Here is a 20,943-nt window from a genome sequence, read left to right on the forward strand (position 1 = left end):
CTGAGATGATATCTTATGGAGCCTTCAGCCAAATAGTTACCCCCTTAAATCAACATTGCACGTTCCCACACACAGACAGCTGCAAATTAAACCAGAGGGAATCTTCTGTAGTGGGACTTCTTATGAATCTGGTCAGAAAGAAGTTCTAGAAGGACCACTACCAGCTGAAAATCACTGAAACCCTCCCCCTCCTGCAAAGAGTGGGGGTGGGGTACTGTGGATCTGTGCTGGAACATGTGCCAAACCCAGTGCTCTGCTTAGCCTTGGGAGCCAGGCAAAGGTGGAGAGCTCTGCACTGAGCCCACTCTACTCAAGAGAGAGAATGAAAAGGCAGCTTTGGGCCCAAGCAAAGGAAAGTGCTTTCCCCAGCCCCAATTACTGAAATGGAGTCAGGGGTGTCAGTGTGTGAAGCGTAGAGACTGCCCCCCAGATTCTGGAGCATAACATAGGGAAGCTGCCTGAATATCCAGTGACATAGAGATGTGGTTCCCAGATGGTGGCAGCCATGGACAGAGGGCTGCTAGGATAAGTTCCCTGAGTACCCCAGGAAACTTAAGTGGAAGGCACCAACAAACATAGACAGAGGGAGATTAGTGAAGGCAGAAAATTACCAGAGCCAAGGCAACAGCAACTGCCTGCTCCCCACTTTAACTGGTGCTCAGCCTGACTTGTGATCACAACTGGTGAGTGAAAGGGCATTGTGTGGATACTGGTGGGACCCTGCATTAGACAGAGTCAACAGAGGGAATCAATGTGTGTCATTCACAATCTTCAGCATTCCAAACTAGAACCCAGGTGCACCACATGAGTCCCTTCACTACAGTAACCCAGAGAGTGCTGTTCGCCAGCAGAATACTTCTGCATCACAGAACAACCATCCCCAACCAGAGTTCCTATGCTCACAGACAGCCACCAGGATCTTCACCAACCAAAGGGATCCTGTAGAAGGGAGCAGGTACATGGTGACCCAGAGCAATCACAGGGACACACCAGAGCCTGTATTCTGAATTCCAGTACATAATAGAAACAACTAAGCCACAAACTGTACCCACTGAGCAGTTAGCTACAGGCTCCCCACACTGAGAAACCCAAAGCACTGGTGGGAGATCCACAGCAAATAGGTAATTGGCTTCTGTGCCTCTGCAACTTTGGGGAGATCCACACCCAAAGAATGAGGGACATCTGCTAAATGTGTAAACCCCAATGAAATCCAAACCAAGATTTAACAAGAATTTACTTTGCCTTGACATAGTTTAGTATAAATAACACTAATGTCAACTTTAATCATATAAATGACTCTTTAACTTGAATGATAGCTGTTACCACCATAGCCAAAGTTGTACCTTTAACCCATTTGAATGTATTTCATCCAATGGTTTAAGAAATTAATTAGATTCCACCTCTCTGTCTTTATTTTTCTCAGCTCTGGTTTATACTTGCTCCTCTTATCCCTTATTCATCCTCTTGTATTATCTGCGGCTATATCAAATACTCACCATCCATTTCTACTTTCGACCTTGTTGGGAACTATTCTTTTATATCTTTAACTCTTTATTTCTATCTCTATTTTTCCCTTTCCTTTTTGCCCAACCTTTTTTTTAGCCCCTTTTAGCCCCCGTATAAGATTATACTAATTTTACTGAATTTAATAACTGTTTTTTGACATATCCCAGAACTTTATTACAAATTTATACTTGGAATTAAGGAACAGTGGAGAATCATAGCAACATGTTCTTTTTTCTCTTAAGATTGAATAGTACAAGGCTTGGCTCTGAAGTGATTATAGTAAATAGCGCATAGTGGTATCTTTAAAGTGGTGTTTATATTAGCAGAGGCCACATATTGACTTAAAATATCAATATCTGGATATTTTCCTGACCAAAGACTCTTCTTTAAAAACATTTATTTATTTATGTATCTTTAGTTTTAGGCAGACATGTGATTTTGTTTTTATGTGGTGCTGAGGATTGAACCCAGTGCCTCATGCATGCTAGGTGAGCACGCTACCACTGAGCCACAACCCCAGCCCCCACCCCCCAAAGACTCTTAAGGGAAAAAGAAACTAAAGAAATAGTACCTCATTTAAAAGAATAAGTGACATCTGTCCCAACAGATAGGTAGCATACAAACAATATGAAGAATCAAGGAAACAAACTGTCCCAGCCAGCCCATAATGCTTTAACTACTGCCTCTATGGACACAACTGTGGAGGAAATATTGGAGAAATAATTTAGAAAGTTCATAGTTAAAATGTTCTGAGCTAAAAGAAGATGTAAGGAATTAAATCCGAGAGAAAATACAGAAAGTAAAAGATATTTTTCAATAAATAGATATTCTGAAAAAGAATCAAACAGAAATTCTGGAAATAAATGACCCAATAAACCAAGTTAAAAATTCAATGGAAAGCATCACCAATAGATTAGATCATTAGATTTTTTAATCCTCAAATAAAAAGTATAAAATATTTCAAATTAAGTTGACATAAAAAAATAGGTGTTAAAGGGCTGGAGTTGTGGCTCAGTGGTATAGTGCTTGCCTAGCATGAGTGAGGCACTGAGTTCAATCCTCAGCATCACTTAAAAATACATAAATAAAATAAAGGTATTTTGTTCATCTACAACTAAAAATATTTTTTAAAAGATGTTATGATGCCATGAACAGAACATTAAAGAAATTTAGGATAATATTATGAGGCCAAATGTAAGAATAACTGGGATAAATGAAGGCTCTGAAACACAAGCTAAACAGATGCACAATATTTTCAATGAAATAATATCAGAAAAATTTTGAAACTTTAAGAATAATATGGAAATTCAAATACAAACGATATATAAAACTCCAAATATAAAAAGTCATAATAGATCCACTCCATGAAATATTACAATAAAATGCCTAACATATAGAATAAGGATAGAATTATAAAAACTGCAGGAGAAAAATGGCTTATCATATTTATAGGTACATTAACCCAGATTTCAAATGATTTCTCAACTAGACCCTGAAAGCCAGGAGGGCTTAGAATAATATATACCAAACTATGAAAGAAAATGAATGTTAAGCAAAAATACTATATCCAGCAATACTAAACTTCAGAATTGAAGATGAAATAAAAACTTCCCATGGTAAACAGAAGCTAAAAAATTCACAACCAGAAAGCCTGAATTAAAAAAAAAATTCATGAAGAAGAAATGAAAAATAAAATGAAAGCCTGCATAAGTAGGAATTACACTAGAAGATTAGTCAATTAAAGTGGAATCAAGTCTAATTTAAACATTAGAAATAAATCAAAATAACAGAAAGTAAAAATCATCTTTTGATAATAGCATTTAATATAAATGGTCTAAATTCTTTAATCAAAAGAAATAGGTTGGCAGATTGGATTAAAAACAACATCCAACAATATGCTGTCTGCAAAAGACTCACCTTACAGGCAAAGAAATCCACAAACTTAAGGTGAAAGAATGGGAAAATACATACCATTTAATTGGGACTCATAAAGAAGCAGTGGTAGCTATTCTCAGATAAAGTGGACTTTAAGCCAAATTTAATCTGAAAAGACAAAGATCACTTTATACTATTTAAGGGAAATCCTCACCAACAAGACACAATGATAATAAAAATTTATGGCTCAAACCACAGAGCATCTACATACATCAACCAAACCTTTATCAATATGAAGAGTCAAATAGGCCACAATACAATAATACTGTATGACTTTAACACCTCTCTCTCACCACTGGATAGACCATCCAGATGTAAACTAAGTAAAGATTCTACAGAACTAAATAATACAATCAATAATTCAGGCTAATAGATATCTTTAGAATATTTCACCCATCAATGACTGAATTCACTCCCTTCTAAGCAACAATGGAAACTTTTTCTGAAATAACCATAGTTTAGGTTACAAAGCAAATCATAGCAAATACAAAAAACATTAGAGCTAATACCTTGCTTGCCTCATATTAGAACATAATGGAAGGAAATTGCAAATCAATAAGATAAGAAACAAGAACTACTTGAACACCTGGATATTAAATAACACACTCTGGAATGGTGAATGCATATTAGAAGAAATTGGGAGAAATAAGAAAAAATTTGAGTAAAGAAGAATAGTGATACCACCCATCATCTCTGGGAAAGTATGAATCCAAAAGGAAAGCTCAAGCAATGAGTGCGTATATTAAAAGAATAGAAAGACACTAAATAAATAATCTAACTTTACATCTCAATGCCATAGAAAAAGAAGAACAAATCAATACCCAAATCAGTAGAAGACAGGAAATAAATAAAATCAGAGATGAAATCGAGGTTAAAAACAATATAAAAGATCAACAAAAGAAAGAATTATCTTTTTGAAAGAATAAACAAGAGTGATAAGCCTTAGCCAAACTAACCAAAAGAAAGAGGGAAAAAATCATATTAACAAAATTTGAGATGAGAAAGGAAATATCACCAAAGACACTACTGAAATCCAGAGGATTATCAAAAACTATTTTGAAAATTTATACTTCAATTAGCTACAACAATTTGAAGATATGGACAAATTTCTTATCACATATGATTTACCAAAACTGAACCAGGAGGATATAGAAAACTTTAACAAGTAATGAAATTGTAGCAGCCATCAAAAGCCTACCAGCAAAGAAAAGCCCAGGACTGGATGGAGGCTCAGCTGGGATTTAGCAGAACTTTAAAGAAGAACGAATACCAATCTTCTTCAAATTCATTCCATGAAATGGAAAGGGAGGGAATAACTGTCAAATTCATTCTACAAGCCAGTATCTCCAAAACCAGAAAAGTCATACCAAGTAAAGAAAATTTCAGACCAATATCACTGATATACATAAATACAAATTATATACATAAATACAAATTCTTAATAAAATATGTTTTATATGCTGTTTTTATATGCAAGCAGCATATAAAAACACTTTAAAAAGATAATGCATCAGGGCTGGGATTGTGGCTCAGTGGTAGAGCGCTCGCTTAGTATGCACAGGGCCCTGGGTTCGATCCTCAGCACCACATAAAAATAAATGAATGGAATAAAGGTATTGTATCCAACTAAAAAAAAAAAAAAAAGATAATACACCACTATCCCATAGATGGAAGTTTGGTTCAACATATGGAAGTCAGTAATTGTAATTTACCACATAAATAGACTTTGGACAAGAATCACATGATTATCTCAATGCAGAAAAAATTTCTGACAATCTAGCACCCATTCATGTTTAAAACACTAGAAAAACTAGGGATAGAAGGACCATACCTCAACATTGTAAAAGCTATGTAAGTCAAACCCAAGGCCAACATTACACTGAAAGGACATAAACTGAAAACATTTTTTCTAAAAACAGGAACAAGAGAAGGATGCCCACTCCCACTGCTCCTATTCAGCATAGTCCTTGAGATTCTAGCCAGAGCAATTAGGGAAGAGAAGAAATTTAAATGGATATGAATAGGGACAAAAAGAGCTCAAATTATCTCTCCTGACAAAATAATCCTATATGTAGAAGACCCAAAAAACTCCACCAGAAGACTTGTAGAGCTCATAAATGAATTCAGCAAAGTAGCAGGATACAGGGTCATCACTAATAAATTAATCGTGTTCTAATAGTCTGATAATGAATCTGCTGAAAAGAAATTAGGAAAAGTATCCCATTCAAAACAGCCTCAAAAAACAAAAACAAACAAACAAACAAACAAACTCCAACATCTTGGGAATCAATCAAAGAAAAGAGGCGAAGGACCTCTATAATGGAAACTATAGAACACTAAAGAAAAAAATGGAGATGGCGGTGAGGGGAGTGCATTGCCCCCGTGTGCCGCGTCACAGTGTGGGAGAATGACGAGTCAGGACAGCTAAAGGCTATCTTGTTAGGAATTTCCAGCAATAGTGGGGTGCTCCGGAACTTGGAGGAAGGATTTCCATCGCACGAAATTTCCATTGCACGAAATTTCCATCGGCTACGGAGGCTCAAACGCAAGAGATTTGTCCGCACGGAGGGTCACACTGCTTATTCAGCAAATCGCCCTGCGGCTAGAGTGTGCGGCGCGCGCTGGGAAACGAGGAGATAGCGACGCAGGGATACAGCGCTGCAGTTTCCGCGGGCTTCTGCCAGCTGTGCAATTACCGGACTAAGTGCTGAATTCTGGGTTTGAGACGGGGAAGGAAGCGGTCCAATTCAGTTCTCCACACCGGTCAGACCACAGAGGAGGCCAGCAGCCACCATCTTGGAGAGCTGACGTCACCATCCCTGTTTTCGACTGAACGCAGCTCATTCAGCCATAGAACAGGTAATTTCAGGCTGCCATTCGCCTGCGGCTTGCAGACAAATTACTCAGGTTCAGTGCTAAATAACCCGCGGAAACTGCTTCTTGGAGCCTGCTCTTATCAGAGCATACACCGAGCACGGAGCGGCGGAGTTCCGGCTCCCGGTACTGCTCTGGCCCAGGGCTAAGGAGCCCGCGGAAACTGCTTCTCGGTCCGGGTCCTGCTGAGTACTGTGGAGGTAAATACCAACCGAGCCATCGTGGGCAGTGGCAACAGGACTGAGACGGGGCCTGTGAGGGCCGGTCAGGACTCACCCGTTGCTTTGGTCACCCGGCAAAGGGAACGAAATGCTGCCATTCGCATAAGATACCAACATGGCAGAGATCTGATGTCATCAGAAAGTGGCGGAGGAGAGAACTTCATCAATACCAGCGGCGACAGAAACAGTTGATCTCCTGGTAGGGAGGGTGAGTCACAGACACCCGAGTCTCTCTTGGTTTGTCGTCGAGCCCGAGGGGAGGAGCGGGGCTGCCGCCTGTGCCCGGAGCAGGCCCAGCGGCTCACCGGCGTGGTGGTCGCGTGACCCCAATTGGAGAGGGGGCGGAGCGGAGCCGCCACCCGCGCCCGCAAGGTGGGCAGACCTGTGACCAACCTACAGATCAGGCCCAGTGGTCTGCGGGCGTAGTAGGAGGGGCAGGGCAGGGCAGAGCTGCCGCCCGCGCCTGCAAGGTAAGCAGACCTGCGACAGACCGGCAGATCAGGCCCAGTGGCCTGCCAGCGTGGTACACGTCACCCCAACTGGAGTAGGGGCAGAGCAGAGCTTTCGCCCGTGCCCGGATCAGGCCCAGGGGCCCGCCTGTGTGGTGGTCACGTGACCCCAATTGGAGTGGGGGCGGAGTGGAACCGCCACCCGTGCCCGCAGGGTGGGCAGACCTGCGACCAACCTACAGATCAGGCCCAGCGGTCCGCGGGCGTGGTAGGAGGGGCAGGGCAGAGCCGCCGCCCGCCCCTGCAAGGAAGGCAGACCTGCAACAGACCGGCGGATCAGGCCCAGCGGCCTGCCGGTGTGGTAGTCACAACACCCCAATTGGAGTAGGGGCAGAGCAGAGCCGACACCCGTGCCCGAAAGGTGGGCAGACCTGCGACCGACCAGTGGGACAGGCCCAGTGGCCTGACGGTGTGACAGACACGTCACCCCATTTGGAGTAGGAGCAGAGCAGAGCCTTCGCCCGCGCCCTGAACAGGCCCAGCGGTCCGCGGGTGTGGTAGAGAAGTCACACCAATTGGAGGGGGGGCAGAGCAGAGCCGCCGCCCGCACCCGGAACAGGCCCAGTGACCTGCTGGTGTGGTAGTCACGACACCCCAATTGGAGTAAGGGCAGAGCAGAGCCGCCTCTCGTGCCCGGAATAAGCCCAGCGACCTGCCGGCGTGGTAGACACATCACCCCAATTGGAGTAAGGGCAGAGCAGAGCCGCCTCCCGCTCCTGCAAGGGAGACTTTTCAACTATACAAGAGCAATATAAATATATAGGGGGAAAAAATTTCAAAAACACAACAGTTTCACCAAGCAGAAAGAAACGCGAGCAGTATGAAAAGACAAGGAAAGAAAGGACCACAAGCAATGCAGGTCAACTCAACTTTAGAAGAGGTAACAGCTGCAGCAGATGGAATGTCAGATAAAGAATTCAGGATATACATGCTTCAGATGATCTGGAGTATCAAGGAAGACATTAGACAGCAAAATCAGACAATGAAAGATCACTTCGACAATGAATTACACAAATAAATCCAGGAAGCAAAGGATCAACTATACAGGGAGATAGAGGTTATAAAAAACAAACAAACAGAAATCCTAGAAATGCAGGAAGCAATAAACCAACTTAAAAACTCAATTGAGAATACTACCAGCAGAGTAGAACACTTAGAAGATAGAACATCAGACAATGAAGACAAAGTATTTCAACTGGAAAAGAACATAGACAGCTCAGCAAGACTGTTAAGAAACCATGAGCAGAACATCCAAGAAATATGGGATAACATTAAGAGACCAAACTTAAGAGTCATTGGGATACAGGAAGGTACAGAACTCCTAACCAAATGAATGAGCAATCTATTCAATGAAATAATACGAGAAAACTTCCCAGACTTGAAGAATGAGACAGAATCCCAAATCCTAGAAGCCTACAGGATGCCAAATGTGCAAAATCATAAGAGATCCACACCTAGACATATTATAATGAAGATGCCCAACATACAGAATAAGGAGAGAATTTTAAAAGCTACAAGAGAAAGGAAGCAGATTACATTTAGGGGTAAGCCAATCAGGATAACAGCTGATCTTTCAACACAGACTCTGAAAGCTAGAAGATCCTGGAATAACATATTTCAAACACTGAAAGAAAATGGGTTCCAACCAAGAATTGTGTATCCAGCAAAATTAAGCTTCAGGTAGGAAGATGAAATTAAAACCTTCCACGATAAACAAAAGTTAAAAGAATTTGCAGCTAGAAAACCATCTCTTCAAAACATCCTCGGCAAAACATTACAGGAAGAGGAAATGGAAAATAACAATGAAAACCAACAGTGGGAGCTAGGACACTAAAGGGGGGAAAAATAATCAAAGAGGAAAACAAACCATGTTTAGTAACATAAATAAACAAATATGGCTGGAAGTACAACCCATATCTCAATAATAACCCTAAATGTTAATGGCTTAAACTCACCAATTAAGAGACACAGGCTAGTAGAATGGATCACAAAACAAGACCCAACAATATGCTGCCTACAGGAGACGCATTTGATAGGAAAAGACATACATAGGCTGAAGGTGAAAGGTTGGGAAAAATCATATCACTCATATGGACTTCGGAAACAAGCAGGAGTGTCCATACTCATATCAAATAAAATAGATTTCAAGCCAAAGTTAATCAAAAGGGATAAAGAGGGACACTACATACTGCTCAAGGGAACCATACACCAACAAGACATAACAATCATAAATATACATGCCCCAAACAATGGTGCAGCTATGTTCATAAAACAAACTCTTCTCAAGTTCCAGAGTCTAATAGACCACCATACAATAATCATGGGAGACTTCAACACACCTCTCTCACCACTGGACAGATCTTCCAAACAAAAGTTGAATAAGGAAACTATAGAACCCAATAACACAATTAATAACCTAGACTTAATTGACATATATAGAATATACCACCCAACATCAAGCAGTTACACTTTTTTCTCAGCAGCACATGGATCCTTCTCAAAAATAGATCATATATTATGTCACAGGGCAACTCTTAGACAATATAAAGGAGTAGAGATAATACCATGCATCTTATCTGATCATAATGGAATGAAACTGAAAATCAATGATAAAAGAAGGAAGGAAAAAGCATACATCACTTGGAGAATGTACAATAGGTTACTGAATGATCAATGGGTTATAGAAGACATCAAGGAGGAAATTAAAAAATTCTTAGAGATAAATGAAAACACAGACACAACATATCGGAATCTATGGGACACATTGAAAGCAGTTCTAAGAGGAAAATTCATTGCTTGGAGTTCATTCCTTAAAAAAAGAAAAAAACCAGCAAATAAATGATCTCATACTTCATCTCAAAATCCTAGAAAAAGAAGAGCAAAACAACAGCAAAAGAAGTAGAAGGCAAGAAATAATTAAAATCAGAGCTGAAATTAATGAAATCGAAACAAAAGAAACAATTGAAAAAATTGACAAAACTAAAAGTTGGTTCTTTGAAAAAATAAACAAAATCGACAGACCCTTAGCCATGTTAGCGAAGAGAAGAAGAGAGAGAACTCAAATTACTAGCATACAGGATGAAAAAGGCAATATCACAACAGACACTTCAGAAATACAGAAGATAATCAGAAATTATTTTCAATCCTTATACTCCAACAAATTAGAAGATAGTGAAGGCATCGATAAATTTCTTAAGTCATATGATCTGCCCAGATTGAGTCAGGAGGATATAGACAACCTAAACAGACCAATATCAATTGAGGAAATAGAAGAAACCATCAAAAGACTACCAACTAAGAAAAGCCCAGGACCGTTGGGTATACAGCAGAGTTTTACAAAACCTTTAAAGAGGAACTAATACCAATACTTTTCAAGCTACTTCAGGAAACAGAAAAAGAGGGAGAACTTCCAAATTCATTCTACGAGGCCAACATCACCCTGATACCTAAACCAGACAAAGACACTTCAAAGAAAGAAAACTACAGACTAATATCTCTAATGAACCTAGATGCAAAAATCCTCAATAAAATTCTGGCGAATCGGATACAAAAACATATCAAAAAAATTGTGCACCATGATCAAGTAGGATTCATCCCTGGGATGCAAGGCTGGTTCAATATACGGAAATCAATAAATGTTATTCACCACATCAATAGACTTAAAAACAAGAACCATATAATCATCTTGATAGATGCGGAAAAAGCATTTGACAAAGTACAGCATCCCTTTATGTTCAAAACTCTAGAAAAACTAGGGATAACAGGAACATACCTCAATATTGTAAAAGCAATCTATGCTAAGCCTCAGGCTAGCATCATTTTGAATGGAGAAAAATTGAAGGCATTCCCTCTAAAATCTGGAACAAGACAGGGATGCCCTCTCTCACCACTTCTGTTCAACATAGTTCTCGAAACACTGGCCAGAGCAATTAGACAGATGAAAGAAATTAAAGGCATAAAAATAGGAAAAGAAGAACTTAAATTATCACTATTTGCAGGTGACATGATTCTATACCTAGCAGACCCAAAAGGGTCTACAAAGAAACTATTAGAGCTAATAAATGAATTCAGCAAAGTGGCAGGATATAAAATCAACACGGATAAATCAAAGGCATTCCTGTATATCAGCGAAAAATCCTCTGAAATGGAAATGAGGACAACCACTCCATTCACAATATCTTCAAAACAAAAAAAAAAATACTTGGGAATCAACCTAACAAAAGAGGTGAAAGACTTATACAATGAAAACTACAGAACCCTAAAGAGAGAAATAGAAGAAGATCTTAGAAGATGGAAAAATATATCCTGTTCATGGATAGGCAGAACTAACATCATCAAAATGGCGATATTACCAAAAGTTCTCTATAGGTTTAATGCAATGCCAATCAAAATCCCAACGGCATTTCTTGTAGAAATAGAGAAAGCAATCATGAAATTCATATGGAAAAATAAAAGACCCAGAATAGCAAAAACAAAGCTAAGCAGGAAGTGTGAATCAGGCGGTATAGCGATACCAGACTTCAAACTATACTACAGAGCAATAGTAACAAAAACAGCACGGTACTGGTACCAAAACAGGCGGGTGGACCAATGGTACAGAATAGAGGACACAGAAACCAATCCACAAAACTACAACTATCTTATATTTGATAAAGGGGCTAAAAGTATGCAATGGAGGAAGGATAGCATCTTCAACAAATGGTGCTGGGAATACTGGAAATCCATATGCAACAAAATGAAACTGAATCCCTTTCTCTCGCCATGCACAAAAGTGAATTCAAAATGGATCAAGGAGCTTGATATCAAATCAGAGACACGCCGTCTGATAGAAGAAAAAGTTGGCTATGATCTACACACTGTGGGGTCGGGCTCCAAATTCCTCAATAGGACACCCATAGCATAAGAGTTAATAACAAGAATCAACAAATGGGACTTACTCAAACTAAAAAGTTTTTTCTCAGCAAAAGATACAATAAGAGAGGTAAATAGAGAGCCTACATCCTGGGAACAAATCTTTACTCCTCACACTTCAGATAGAGCCCTAATATCCAGAGTATACAAAGAACTCAAAAAATTAGACAATAAGAGAACAAACAACCCAATCAACAAATGGGCCAAGGACCTGAACAGACACTTCTCAGAGGAGGACATACAATCAATCAACAAGTACATGAAAAAATGCTCACCATCTCTAGCAGTCAGAGAAATGCAAATCAAAACCACCCTAAGATACCATCTCACTCCAGTTAGATTGGCAGCCATTATGAAGTCAAACAACAACAAGTGCTGGCGAGGATGTGGGGAAAAGGGTACACTTGTACATTGCTGGTGGGACTGCAAATTGGTGCAGCCAATTTGGAAAGCAGTATGGAGATTTCTTGGAAAGCTGGGAATGGAGCCACCATTTGACCCAGCTATTCCCCTTCTCAGTCTATTCCCTAAAGACCTAAAAATAGCATGCTACAGGGACACCGCTACATTGATGTTCATAGCAGCACAATTCACAATAGCAAGACTGTGGAACCAACCTAGATGCCCTTCAATAGACGAATGGATAAAAAAAATGTGGCATTTATATACAATGGAGTATTACTCTGCATTAAAAAATGACAAAATCATAGAATTTGCAGGGAAATGGATGGCATTAGAGCAGATTATGCTAAGTGAAGCTAGCCAATCCCTAAAAAGCAAATGCCAAATGTCTTCTTTGATATAAGGAGAGTAACTAAGAACAGAGTAGGGACGAAGAGCATGAGAAGAAGATTAACATTAAACAGGGATGAGAGGTGGGAGGGAAAGGGAGAGAGAAGGGAAATTGCATGGAAATGGAAGGAGACCCTCAGGGTTATACAAAAGTACATACAAGAGGAAGTGAGGGGAAAGGGAAAAATAATACAAGGGGGAGAAATGAATGTCAGTAGAGGGGGTAGAGAGAGAAGAGGGGAGGGGATGGGAGGGGGGATAGTAGAGGATAGGAAAGGCATCAGAACACAACAGACACTAGTATGGCAGTATGTAAATCAATGGATGTGTAACTGATGTGATTGTGCAATCTGTATATGGGGTAAAAATGGGAGTTCATAACCCACTTGAATCACAGTGTGAAACATGATATATCAAGAACTATGTAATGTTTTGAACAACCAACAATAAAAAATTAAAAAGAAAAAAGAAAAAACTGGAAGACCTTAGAAGATGAAGGACTTTCTATGTTCATGGATAATTAGAATTAATATTGTCAAAATGTCCATAATACCAAAAGCATGATAGGAATTTAATGTATTTCCATCAAAATTTCAATGATATTCTTCACAGAACTAGAAAAAGCAGTTATGAAATTCATTTGGAATAATATGAGACCCAAAATGGGCAAAAGTAATCTGTAGTAAAAAAAAAAAAGTCCAAGCAGGAGGCCCTACAATATAGAAACTCAAATTATATTACAGAGCTACAGCAACAAAAACAGCATGGTACTGGCACCAAACCAGGCATGAAGACTACTGGAATAGAATAGAAGACACAAGAGAAATTCACATAAATACAGTTATTTGCTACTAGACAAAGGTGTCAAAAATATACATTAGAGAAAAGATAGCCTTTTAACAAATGGTGCTGGGAAAACTTGAAATCCACATGTAGAAGAATGAAATTTAACCACTCTCTCTCACTCTACACAAAACTCCACTGAAATCAGATCAAAGACCTAGGAAACAGACCAGAGACCTTGGATTTGGTAGAAGAAAATGTAGACCCAACACTGCAACATGTCAGTTCAGGAACTCACTTTCTTAGCAAGACTCCTAAAGCACAAGAAGTAAAATTAAAAATTAATAAATAGAATGGCATCAAATCTAAAGCTTCCTCACAGCAAAGGAAACAGAAGCATGAAAAAAGAACTCATAGAATGGTAGGAAATGTTTGGCACCTGCTCCTCCAGTAGGGCACTGATATCCAGAATATACGAAGAACTCAAAAAACTTAACACCAATAATAATACTAATGATGATGTTGATGGTGATGGTGATGATGATGATGATGATAATTATAACCATCCAATGAACCAATGGGCAAAGGAACTAAACAGACACTTATCAAAAGAAGAAATAGAAATGATTGACAAATATAGAAAAAAATGTTCAACATCTCTAGAAATTAGGGAAATGCAAATAAAAACCACATTGAGATTTCATCTCACTCCAGTGAGAATGGCAATTACCAAGAATACATATAACAATAACTGTTGGCAAAGACATGGGGAAAAACTTACACTTATACATTGTTGGTGGGACTGCAAACCATCTGGAAAACAGAAAAAAAGATTCTTCAAAAAGCCAGGAATGAAACCATCACATGACACAGCTATTACACTCCTCGGTATATAGCCGAACGATTTAAAATCGGCGTACTACTGTGATATAGCCACATCAATGTTTACAGAAGCACAATCCTCAACAGCCAAACTATGGAACAAAACTAGGTGCCCTTCAAAAGATGAATGGATAAAGAAAATGTGGTATAGATACACACAATGGAGCATTATTAAGCCTTAAAGAGGAATAGTATCATGGTATGTGCTGGAAAATTGATGGAACTGGAGACTATCATGCTAAGTCAATGAAACCAGTCAAAGATTGAATGTTTTCTGTGACATGGGGAAGCTAATTCAAAATAGGGGGGAGGGGATAAAAAATAACAAGAAAGAAAGAGAGAGAAAGGCAAAAGAAAGAGTGGAGAGTTTAGTTCATCAAAATGGACTGATAAGTTGAATAGATGAAGGGAATTGAGGAGAAAGAATGGACTGGGATATGGAGAACAGTGGGATGAATCTGACTGAACTTTTGTATGTGTGTGCATGGATGTGGCATGATGGGTCCTGGCATTGAATGTATCCATAAGACAGTAATGAAATAAAGCTAGGCATGTTGGTGTATGCCTATAATCTCTGCTGTTTGGGAGCTGAAGCAGGAAGATTGCAATATCAAAGTCAGCCTTAGCAATCTAGTGAGGCCCTACACAACTTAGACCCATCCTCAAAATGAAAAATAAAAAGGGCTGGGATGTGGCTCAGTTGTTGATCACCCCTGGATTCAATCCCCAGTGCCAGTAAACAAACAAAATGTATGTGGTTAAAGAGGAATTGGTAGAGTGGAGGGAGGGGAGCAGGGAACAGAATTGGGGAGGTTGGGTTTCATGCTTTTGTGGCATATCCTCGTGTTATATAAAAAATAAAAAAAAAATACCCCCAACCAGCATGGCCACTTGTGTGAATTTGCAGGGACACAAAATAAGACACAGATAAAATTTACCTTTACACAAGCTTCAGGATGTCTTCCCTAGCTCTTAGCCCCAGGATTCCCCAAAGGAAGAGTAATGGAAAGTCATGAGAGGCTGAGGAGTGAGAATGAGCATGTTCAGAAGTCAGCTTTTATTGGGGGGACACTGTTCTTAGAAAGTTCTATCCATAAAAGGGCAGAAGAGGTAAGATTATAAGGGAACATATGAGTGTAACTCAGCCCTAGGGGTACACCCACAAAGAAGACCACCCTGCTATCCGAGCGGGTCACCACCCAAGCCACAATGGGTGCAGTGATTGGTCAGAGCCTGGTACATCAGGACTGGAAGGTGTGGTCATTCAGACCCACATATTCCCTATTCTTTCATTGAAAAAGCAGGTGGTGATTCACAATCTCATGTCCTCTAATTCTTGTTCTGAAGGCATGACATACTACAATTACAACACAAGAGAGAATTAGTAGCAAAAAGAACAATACAAGGATATAACATGCAGAATGTTTAAGAATGTTTCCAGGGTTAAAGCCATTTAACTCTCTAAGTATTTGATCAGCTAAAGAAGTAGGATCTGAAAAATCAATCTTACTTTTTTTTGTATATCTTGAATATAATAATGTGGCTCCAAAAGATCTAAGCTGTTTTTATTATTTTGCCAAATACCTAACAAATGGTTTTTAACCTCCCATTCCCATTGGGAAGCCTTGCATTTGGCAGCGGTAACACAAACATATTTATAGACAGCATGACATTGAAGTCTTTCCTTGAATTTCAAAGCTGAAAGTTCATTACCAATATTTATGACAGTAGCTTCTAAGGCATTTAGTTTAGTCTCAATCCTTTCATCAATATTTATTTGATTATGAAGAGCTTTGGAAGTGTTCTGAGCCAAATTATTAAGAAAATCTGCATGTTGAATATTTTGAGATATGGCCATCAAAGCTGTGACCCATGGAAGCAATAAATGAAACTAAGGTAATTACTCCCAATACTATGAGTCCAAGAGCACATTTAGGTCTCACTAGCAGGGCATGTATTTGTTGTAAGACTTGAAAACCAGCATCAGTGTACCATGGCTCTGAAATATTAGCTGTTACTAAGACAAAAGAGGGCTGATGAAGTATTAGTGTTCCTTTCCTTCTATTATATCTAGTGATACAATTAGTTAAATTACATTTATTAATTCTACATGATATCTATCATCTTTTCTTTTAACTTTCACATTTCCAGTAATTAAAACAGGAGATTGAACACAGTCCCATAGGCCATAACAGGAACCCTCCTTATAGATCCTGCCTACAAAGTCCGATAAAGGGTTGTCAGTAATATATAAGAATTCTGAGGCAGCAATTAAGCGCCAGACATCTTTCTGAATGCCACCTTCACTGAAAGTCAAGATGTTACTAACAAATCCTCCAGGGGTCATGGCAGCACCCTTGCATAATTGCTTTTTGTCAATTCTAGGAGACCAGTCTAAAATGTACCCACTATTTCTAGACACCTTATGCTGTACTGGGAAATTATTTATACAATCCATCCACTTAGGAAAAATGCCAATTTCTAGTGCAGAATGGTTAGGACAGTGAGGTATTAGTGGACGTTCTGCTGAAATGACTGGCTTGTTATGAGAAAGTCCCATTTTAATAACTGATCTGATATAAGGCTTTGGGTCTCTAGGAACAGTATGATTAGCTGGTCTAGGTTCCCCAACTGCTGTCTTTTCCTCAAAGGACACTTTAGACAGCCAGAATGTTTATCACAGGACCAACACATAGGTAATTGAGCACTATAGCCAGAATAATTAAATCTAGTCACATGGATGGGAGTAATATGGGTGTCTGTAAATCTTCCTATCATATAAGAGTTATTGGTAAATACTGGGATGGATTCTCCGGTCCACACCACTGGGTGTACTAAAGGTGGATTTGGAAAATGTGCCCAATAGGTTTCTCCCTGATTCCCCTTTACCTTACAGCTCAATAGAACTAATATTGCCATAAGCATCATGGTTGGAGATTTAGCTTTTCCTTGCTGTCGAATTATTTGTTCAGCTTGCAGCATCATATTCTTCAGCTGCTTCCATGAGGATAGCTTCACCCTTGATTCTCTGGGCCATCTTTTTTCCCCTCTTCCTTCAAGAGTTCCTCTTGGCGGTGGGAGTCAGGTCTTGTGTCTCTGAATTGATCTTCAGTAGTTTGAATCTTGGTTCTAGGTCCTTCATGCCTGATGGCATGTTCAGGTACTCAAATAGGATGAAAAGTACCTTCTGGGAAAGTACAAGCATGACTTCTACTCCACATCATCACTGGATATGGTCCTCTCCATTGGCCAGTCTGCAAATACTTCCACCAATCTTGGCCTACATGTCTGTTGCTGTGGAAGACATGTGTCTTTTAGCTGCAGTGTGACCTTCTGAGTCATAGTTTAAAAAATGTAAAATGAACAGAGCATGATTGAGGTTATTTTGGGGGGTCCTAGTCCTATCTCCCCCTTTCTGTTTTTGTAATCATTGCTTAATAGATAAATGAGCTTGTTCAACAATAGCTTGACCCTGAGGGTTTTAGGAATGCCTGTTTTATGGTCAATAAGAAACTCTTGGCAAAATTGCTGAAAAGAAGAGCTAACATAAGCTGGTGCATTATCAGTTTTAATCTGTAAAGAACATCCTAATATTGCAAAAGCAACTAGGCAATGAGAAGTAGCACGTTGAGTATTTTCTTTTGCACCGGCTGTGGCAAAGATAAATCAAGAATAAGTATCTACAATTACATGTACATAACATTGTTTATTAAATTGAGGAATGTGAGTCACATCCATTTGCCATAATTGATTTTGTCTTAATCCATGGGGATTTACCCTAGATTGTAAAGATGGAATGTGTATAACACACTGGGGGTAGTGACATACAATTTGATGAGCTTGTTCTCTAGTAATATTAATTTTTATGCAAACTAGAAGGATTTTTTTATGAGGCAAAGAATGTGAAGCTTGTGCATAGTCATACAAAGACATTTGCTGACAATAGCAACCAGTTTATCAATTTTATCATTACCAGATATTAAAAGCCCTTGAAGATTAGTGTGGCCTGTAAAACACGGGTGTTGTCACATTTGTACCATCTTTTGCAAAGTATGAAACAAACTGAATAACTCTTGTGATGCTGTATACCCAATGGTTGAAGTTCCTATATTCTTTGTAACACCAACTGCATAAAAGCTGTCAGAATAAGTATTAATGGGCTCATTTGCAAAATGACTGAAAGCACTAATGAGAGTTTGAAGTTCTGCTCATTGAGTAGAAGTGTATGAAGTTTGTATCACCTCTGTATGAATGCGACTATAAAAACCTGCTTTTTTGACATAGAGTAGGGCTGTTACATACCCCCTGAGGCAACATTTTCCAGCAATATTTTCTTACTGGTTCTTTAAAATTTATTGCTGGGATACTGAAGGCAAACCTTTTACAGTTGTCTGAGCTTGAGCCATCAGTGAATACTCTTAGTGCTACATCTATTGGTTGTGCATGCACAATCTTTGGAAAAATAAATGCAGTTACTAAGGCAAACTGAACAATTTTATCACAAGAATAATGACTTTCTATCAGACCAGGAAAATTAGCAAAAGCTACTTGCCAAGTATTAGAAGTTTAAAAAAGCCAATCATTTTATTGAGTAGAAAATGGGGTGATTATAATCTTAGGTTCTAATCCAACCATCTATAAAACTTGCATTCTGTCCTTAATAACTAATTGAGCAACAAAATCATGAAAGAGAGTTGATGACTTTTGAGGAGAATGAGCTAAATCGATCCATACAATAACTCCTAATGATTGCTAAATTGCTCCTGTAGGAGAAGGAGCAGTTGGGAATATTAATAAATATACAGGATCTTGTGGGTTAATTAGAGTAAGCTGAGCATTTTTAATAGCAATTTCAACCTTTCTCAAAGCCATTCTTGTTTCTGCTGTGAGCTGACAAGAAGTTGGAGAAGGATCTCCCTGTAATATTTGAAATAAAAGGCTTAGATCTGCAGTAGTTAAAGATGGTCTTACCAATTAATACCACATAATAGTTTTTGAAGATCATTAAGGGTGTGCAGTTTCTTGACTCTTATCTGTAAATTTTGAGGGCGGATTGTGTGCCCTTCGAATATATGACCTAGATATTGGAAAGGGGATGTCGTCTGTACATTTTCAGGTGCAATGCACAAACCCATTGCAGTGTGTGAATTTTCTAGCTGGTCAAAGACTTTCAAAAGTACATCTGGATTAGCATGAGCTAAAAGTATATCATCCATAAAATGAACAACATATGAATCAGGGAATTACTCCCTCACAGGCTTGATGGCACCACAAAATTTTGACATAGAGTAGGGCTGTTACACATCCTCTGAGGCAACATTTTCCAGCAATATCTTCTAACTGGCTCTTTAAAATTTATTGCTGGGACACTGAAAGCAAACCTTTTACAGTTGTCTGTGTGCCAAGGTGTAGAAAAGAATCAATCTTTTAAATCTATTACTATTAAGTGATAATCCAAAGGGATAGCTGTATGTGAAGGAACTCTGGTTATAAGGGTCCCATGGGCTCAATCACACAATTAATTGCCCTGAGATCTTGTAATAATCTCCAGGTTGCCAGATTTTTTCTTAATTACAAAGATGGGTGTGTTCTAAGGACTGAACATAGGTTCTAAATGGCCAGCCTGAAATTGTTCTGAACCAGCATGTAGGGTATTATAAGTTTCCCCCTGTTAAGGGCCACTGACTAACCCAGAGTGGCTCTTCTGTGAGCCAATTAATTTTTCTGCTGTTTTCTGGGTCAGGGATAACGTCAGGGCCCCTAACAAAAATTTTGGCTGGGTGAATTAACTAGTCTTTTCTGGAAAGACTGAGTTATAGATAAATACCCTTCTTGTAAATTTCTCTCAATTTCTCTAGAAATAAGTTTTTTATTAAGTCCCTCAGATGGCATGATAGAATTTAGAGTTATTAGTAGCAAACCTCGGCTGCTTAGAATATCTTGGCCCCACAAATTTACTGGCAAGGTGTCTAAGAAATAAGGCTTAAAAATTCCAGTTACCATCTTTATCTTCCCAGCAAAAATATTGAGCACTTTGTGCAGGCTGAGGGATGTGACCAATCCCCTCTAAGCTGGCAGCTGTAATATGCAAAGGCCAGTCCCTAGGCCAGTACCTGCTAGATAGGACAGATCTATCAGCCCCAGTGTCCACGATTCCCAGAAATTTTTTATGATTGATTTTAAGATCCAGTAGGGGTTGCTTTTGCCATGATAACTGAGCCCAATATGGTTGATCAGGGGCCAGGAAGTTGAGCTTTTATCTTGGCCATTTGTGCAGCAGCACGACAAGAATATTAACTGTGCTAACACAACTCTTGAAGAGAGCTGAGTAGTGCGATTTGACTGTATAACAATTTCAATTTCTTCTCTCAAATTTGGGTCAATCACTTCTGGCAGCACCTGGATTCCCTTTTGTAAATTGTTCTACCACAAAATTAGGCCTATGGTATGTGGTGGCAGAGGCCCATGAATCCCAGTAGGGATTGGCTGTGGTCCCATTTCAGGAGTCAAAGTTTCTCCCACAGCTGGTC

At 39.2% G+C, this 20,943-nt stretch overlaps 1 protein-coding gene across 1 annotated transcript in view; it reads right to left on the bottom strand.

Moving 5' to 3' along the window:
- Samd9 (sterile alpha motif domain containing 9) overlaps window positions 1-20,943 on the bottom strand; it is a 47,555-nt gene that overhangs the window by 826 nt on the left and 25,786 nt on the right. The gene's annotated exons all lie outside the window — the stretch shown is intronic.

This window comes from Marmota flaviventris, chromosome 1 (assembly GCF_047511675.1).
Source record: "Marmota flaviventris isolate mMarFla1 chromosome 1, mMarFla1.hap1, whole genome shotgun sequence".
Classification (NCBI taxonomy): Eukaryota; Metazoa; Chordata; class Mammalia; order Rodentia; family Sciuridae; genus Marmota; species Marmota flaviventris.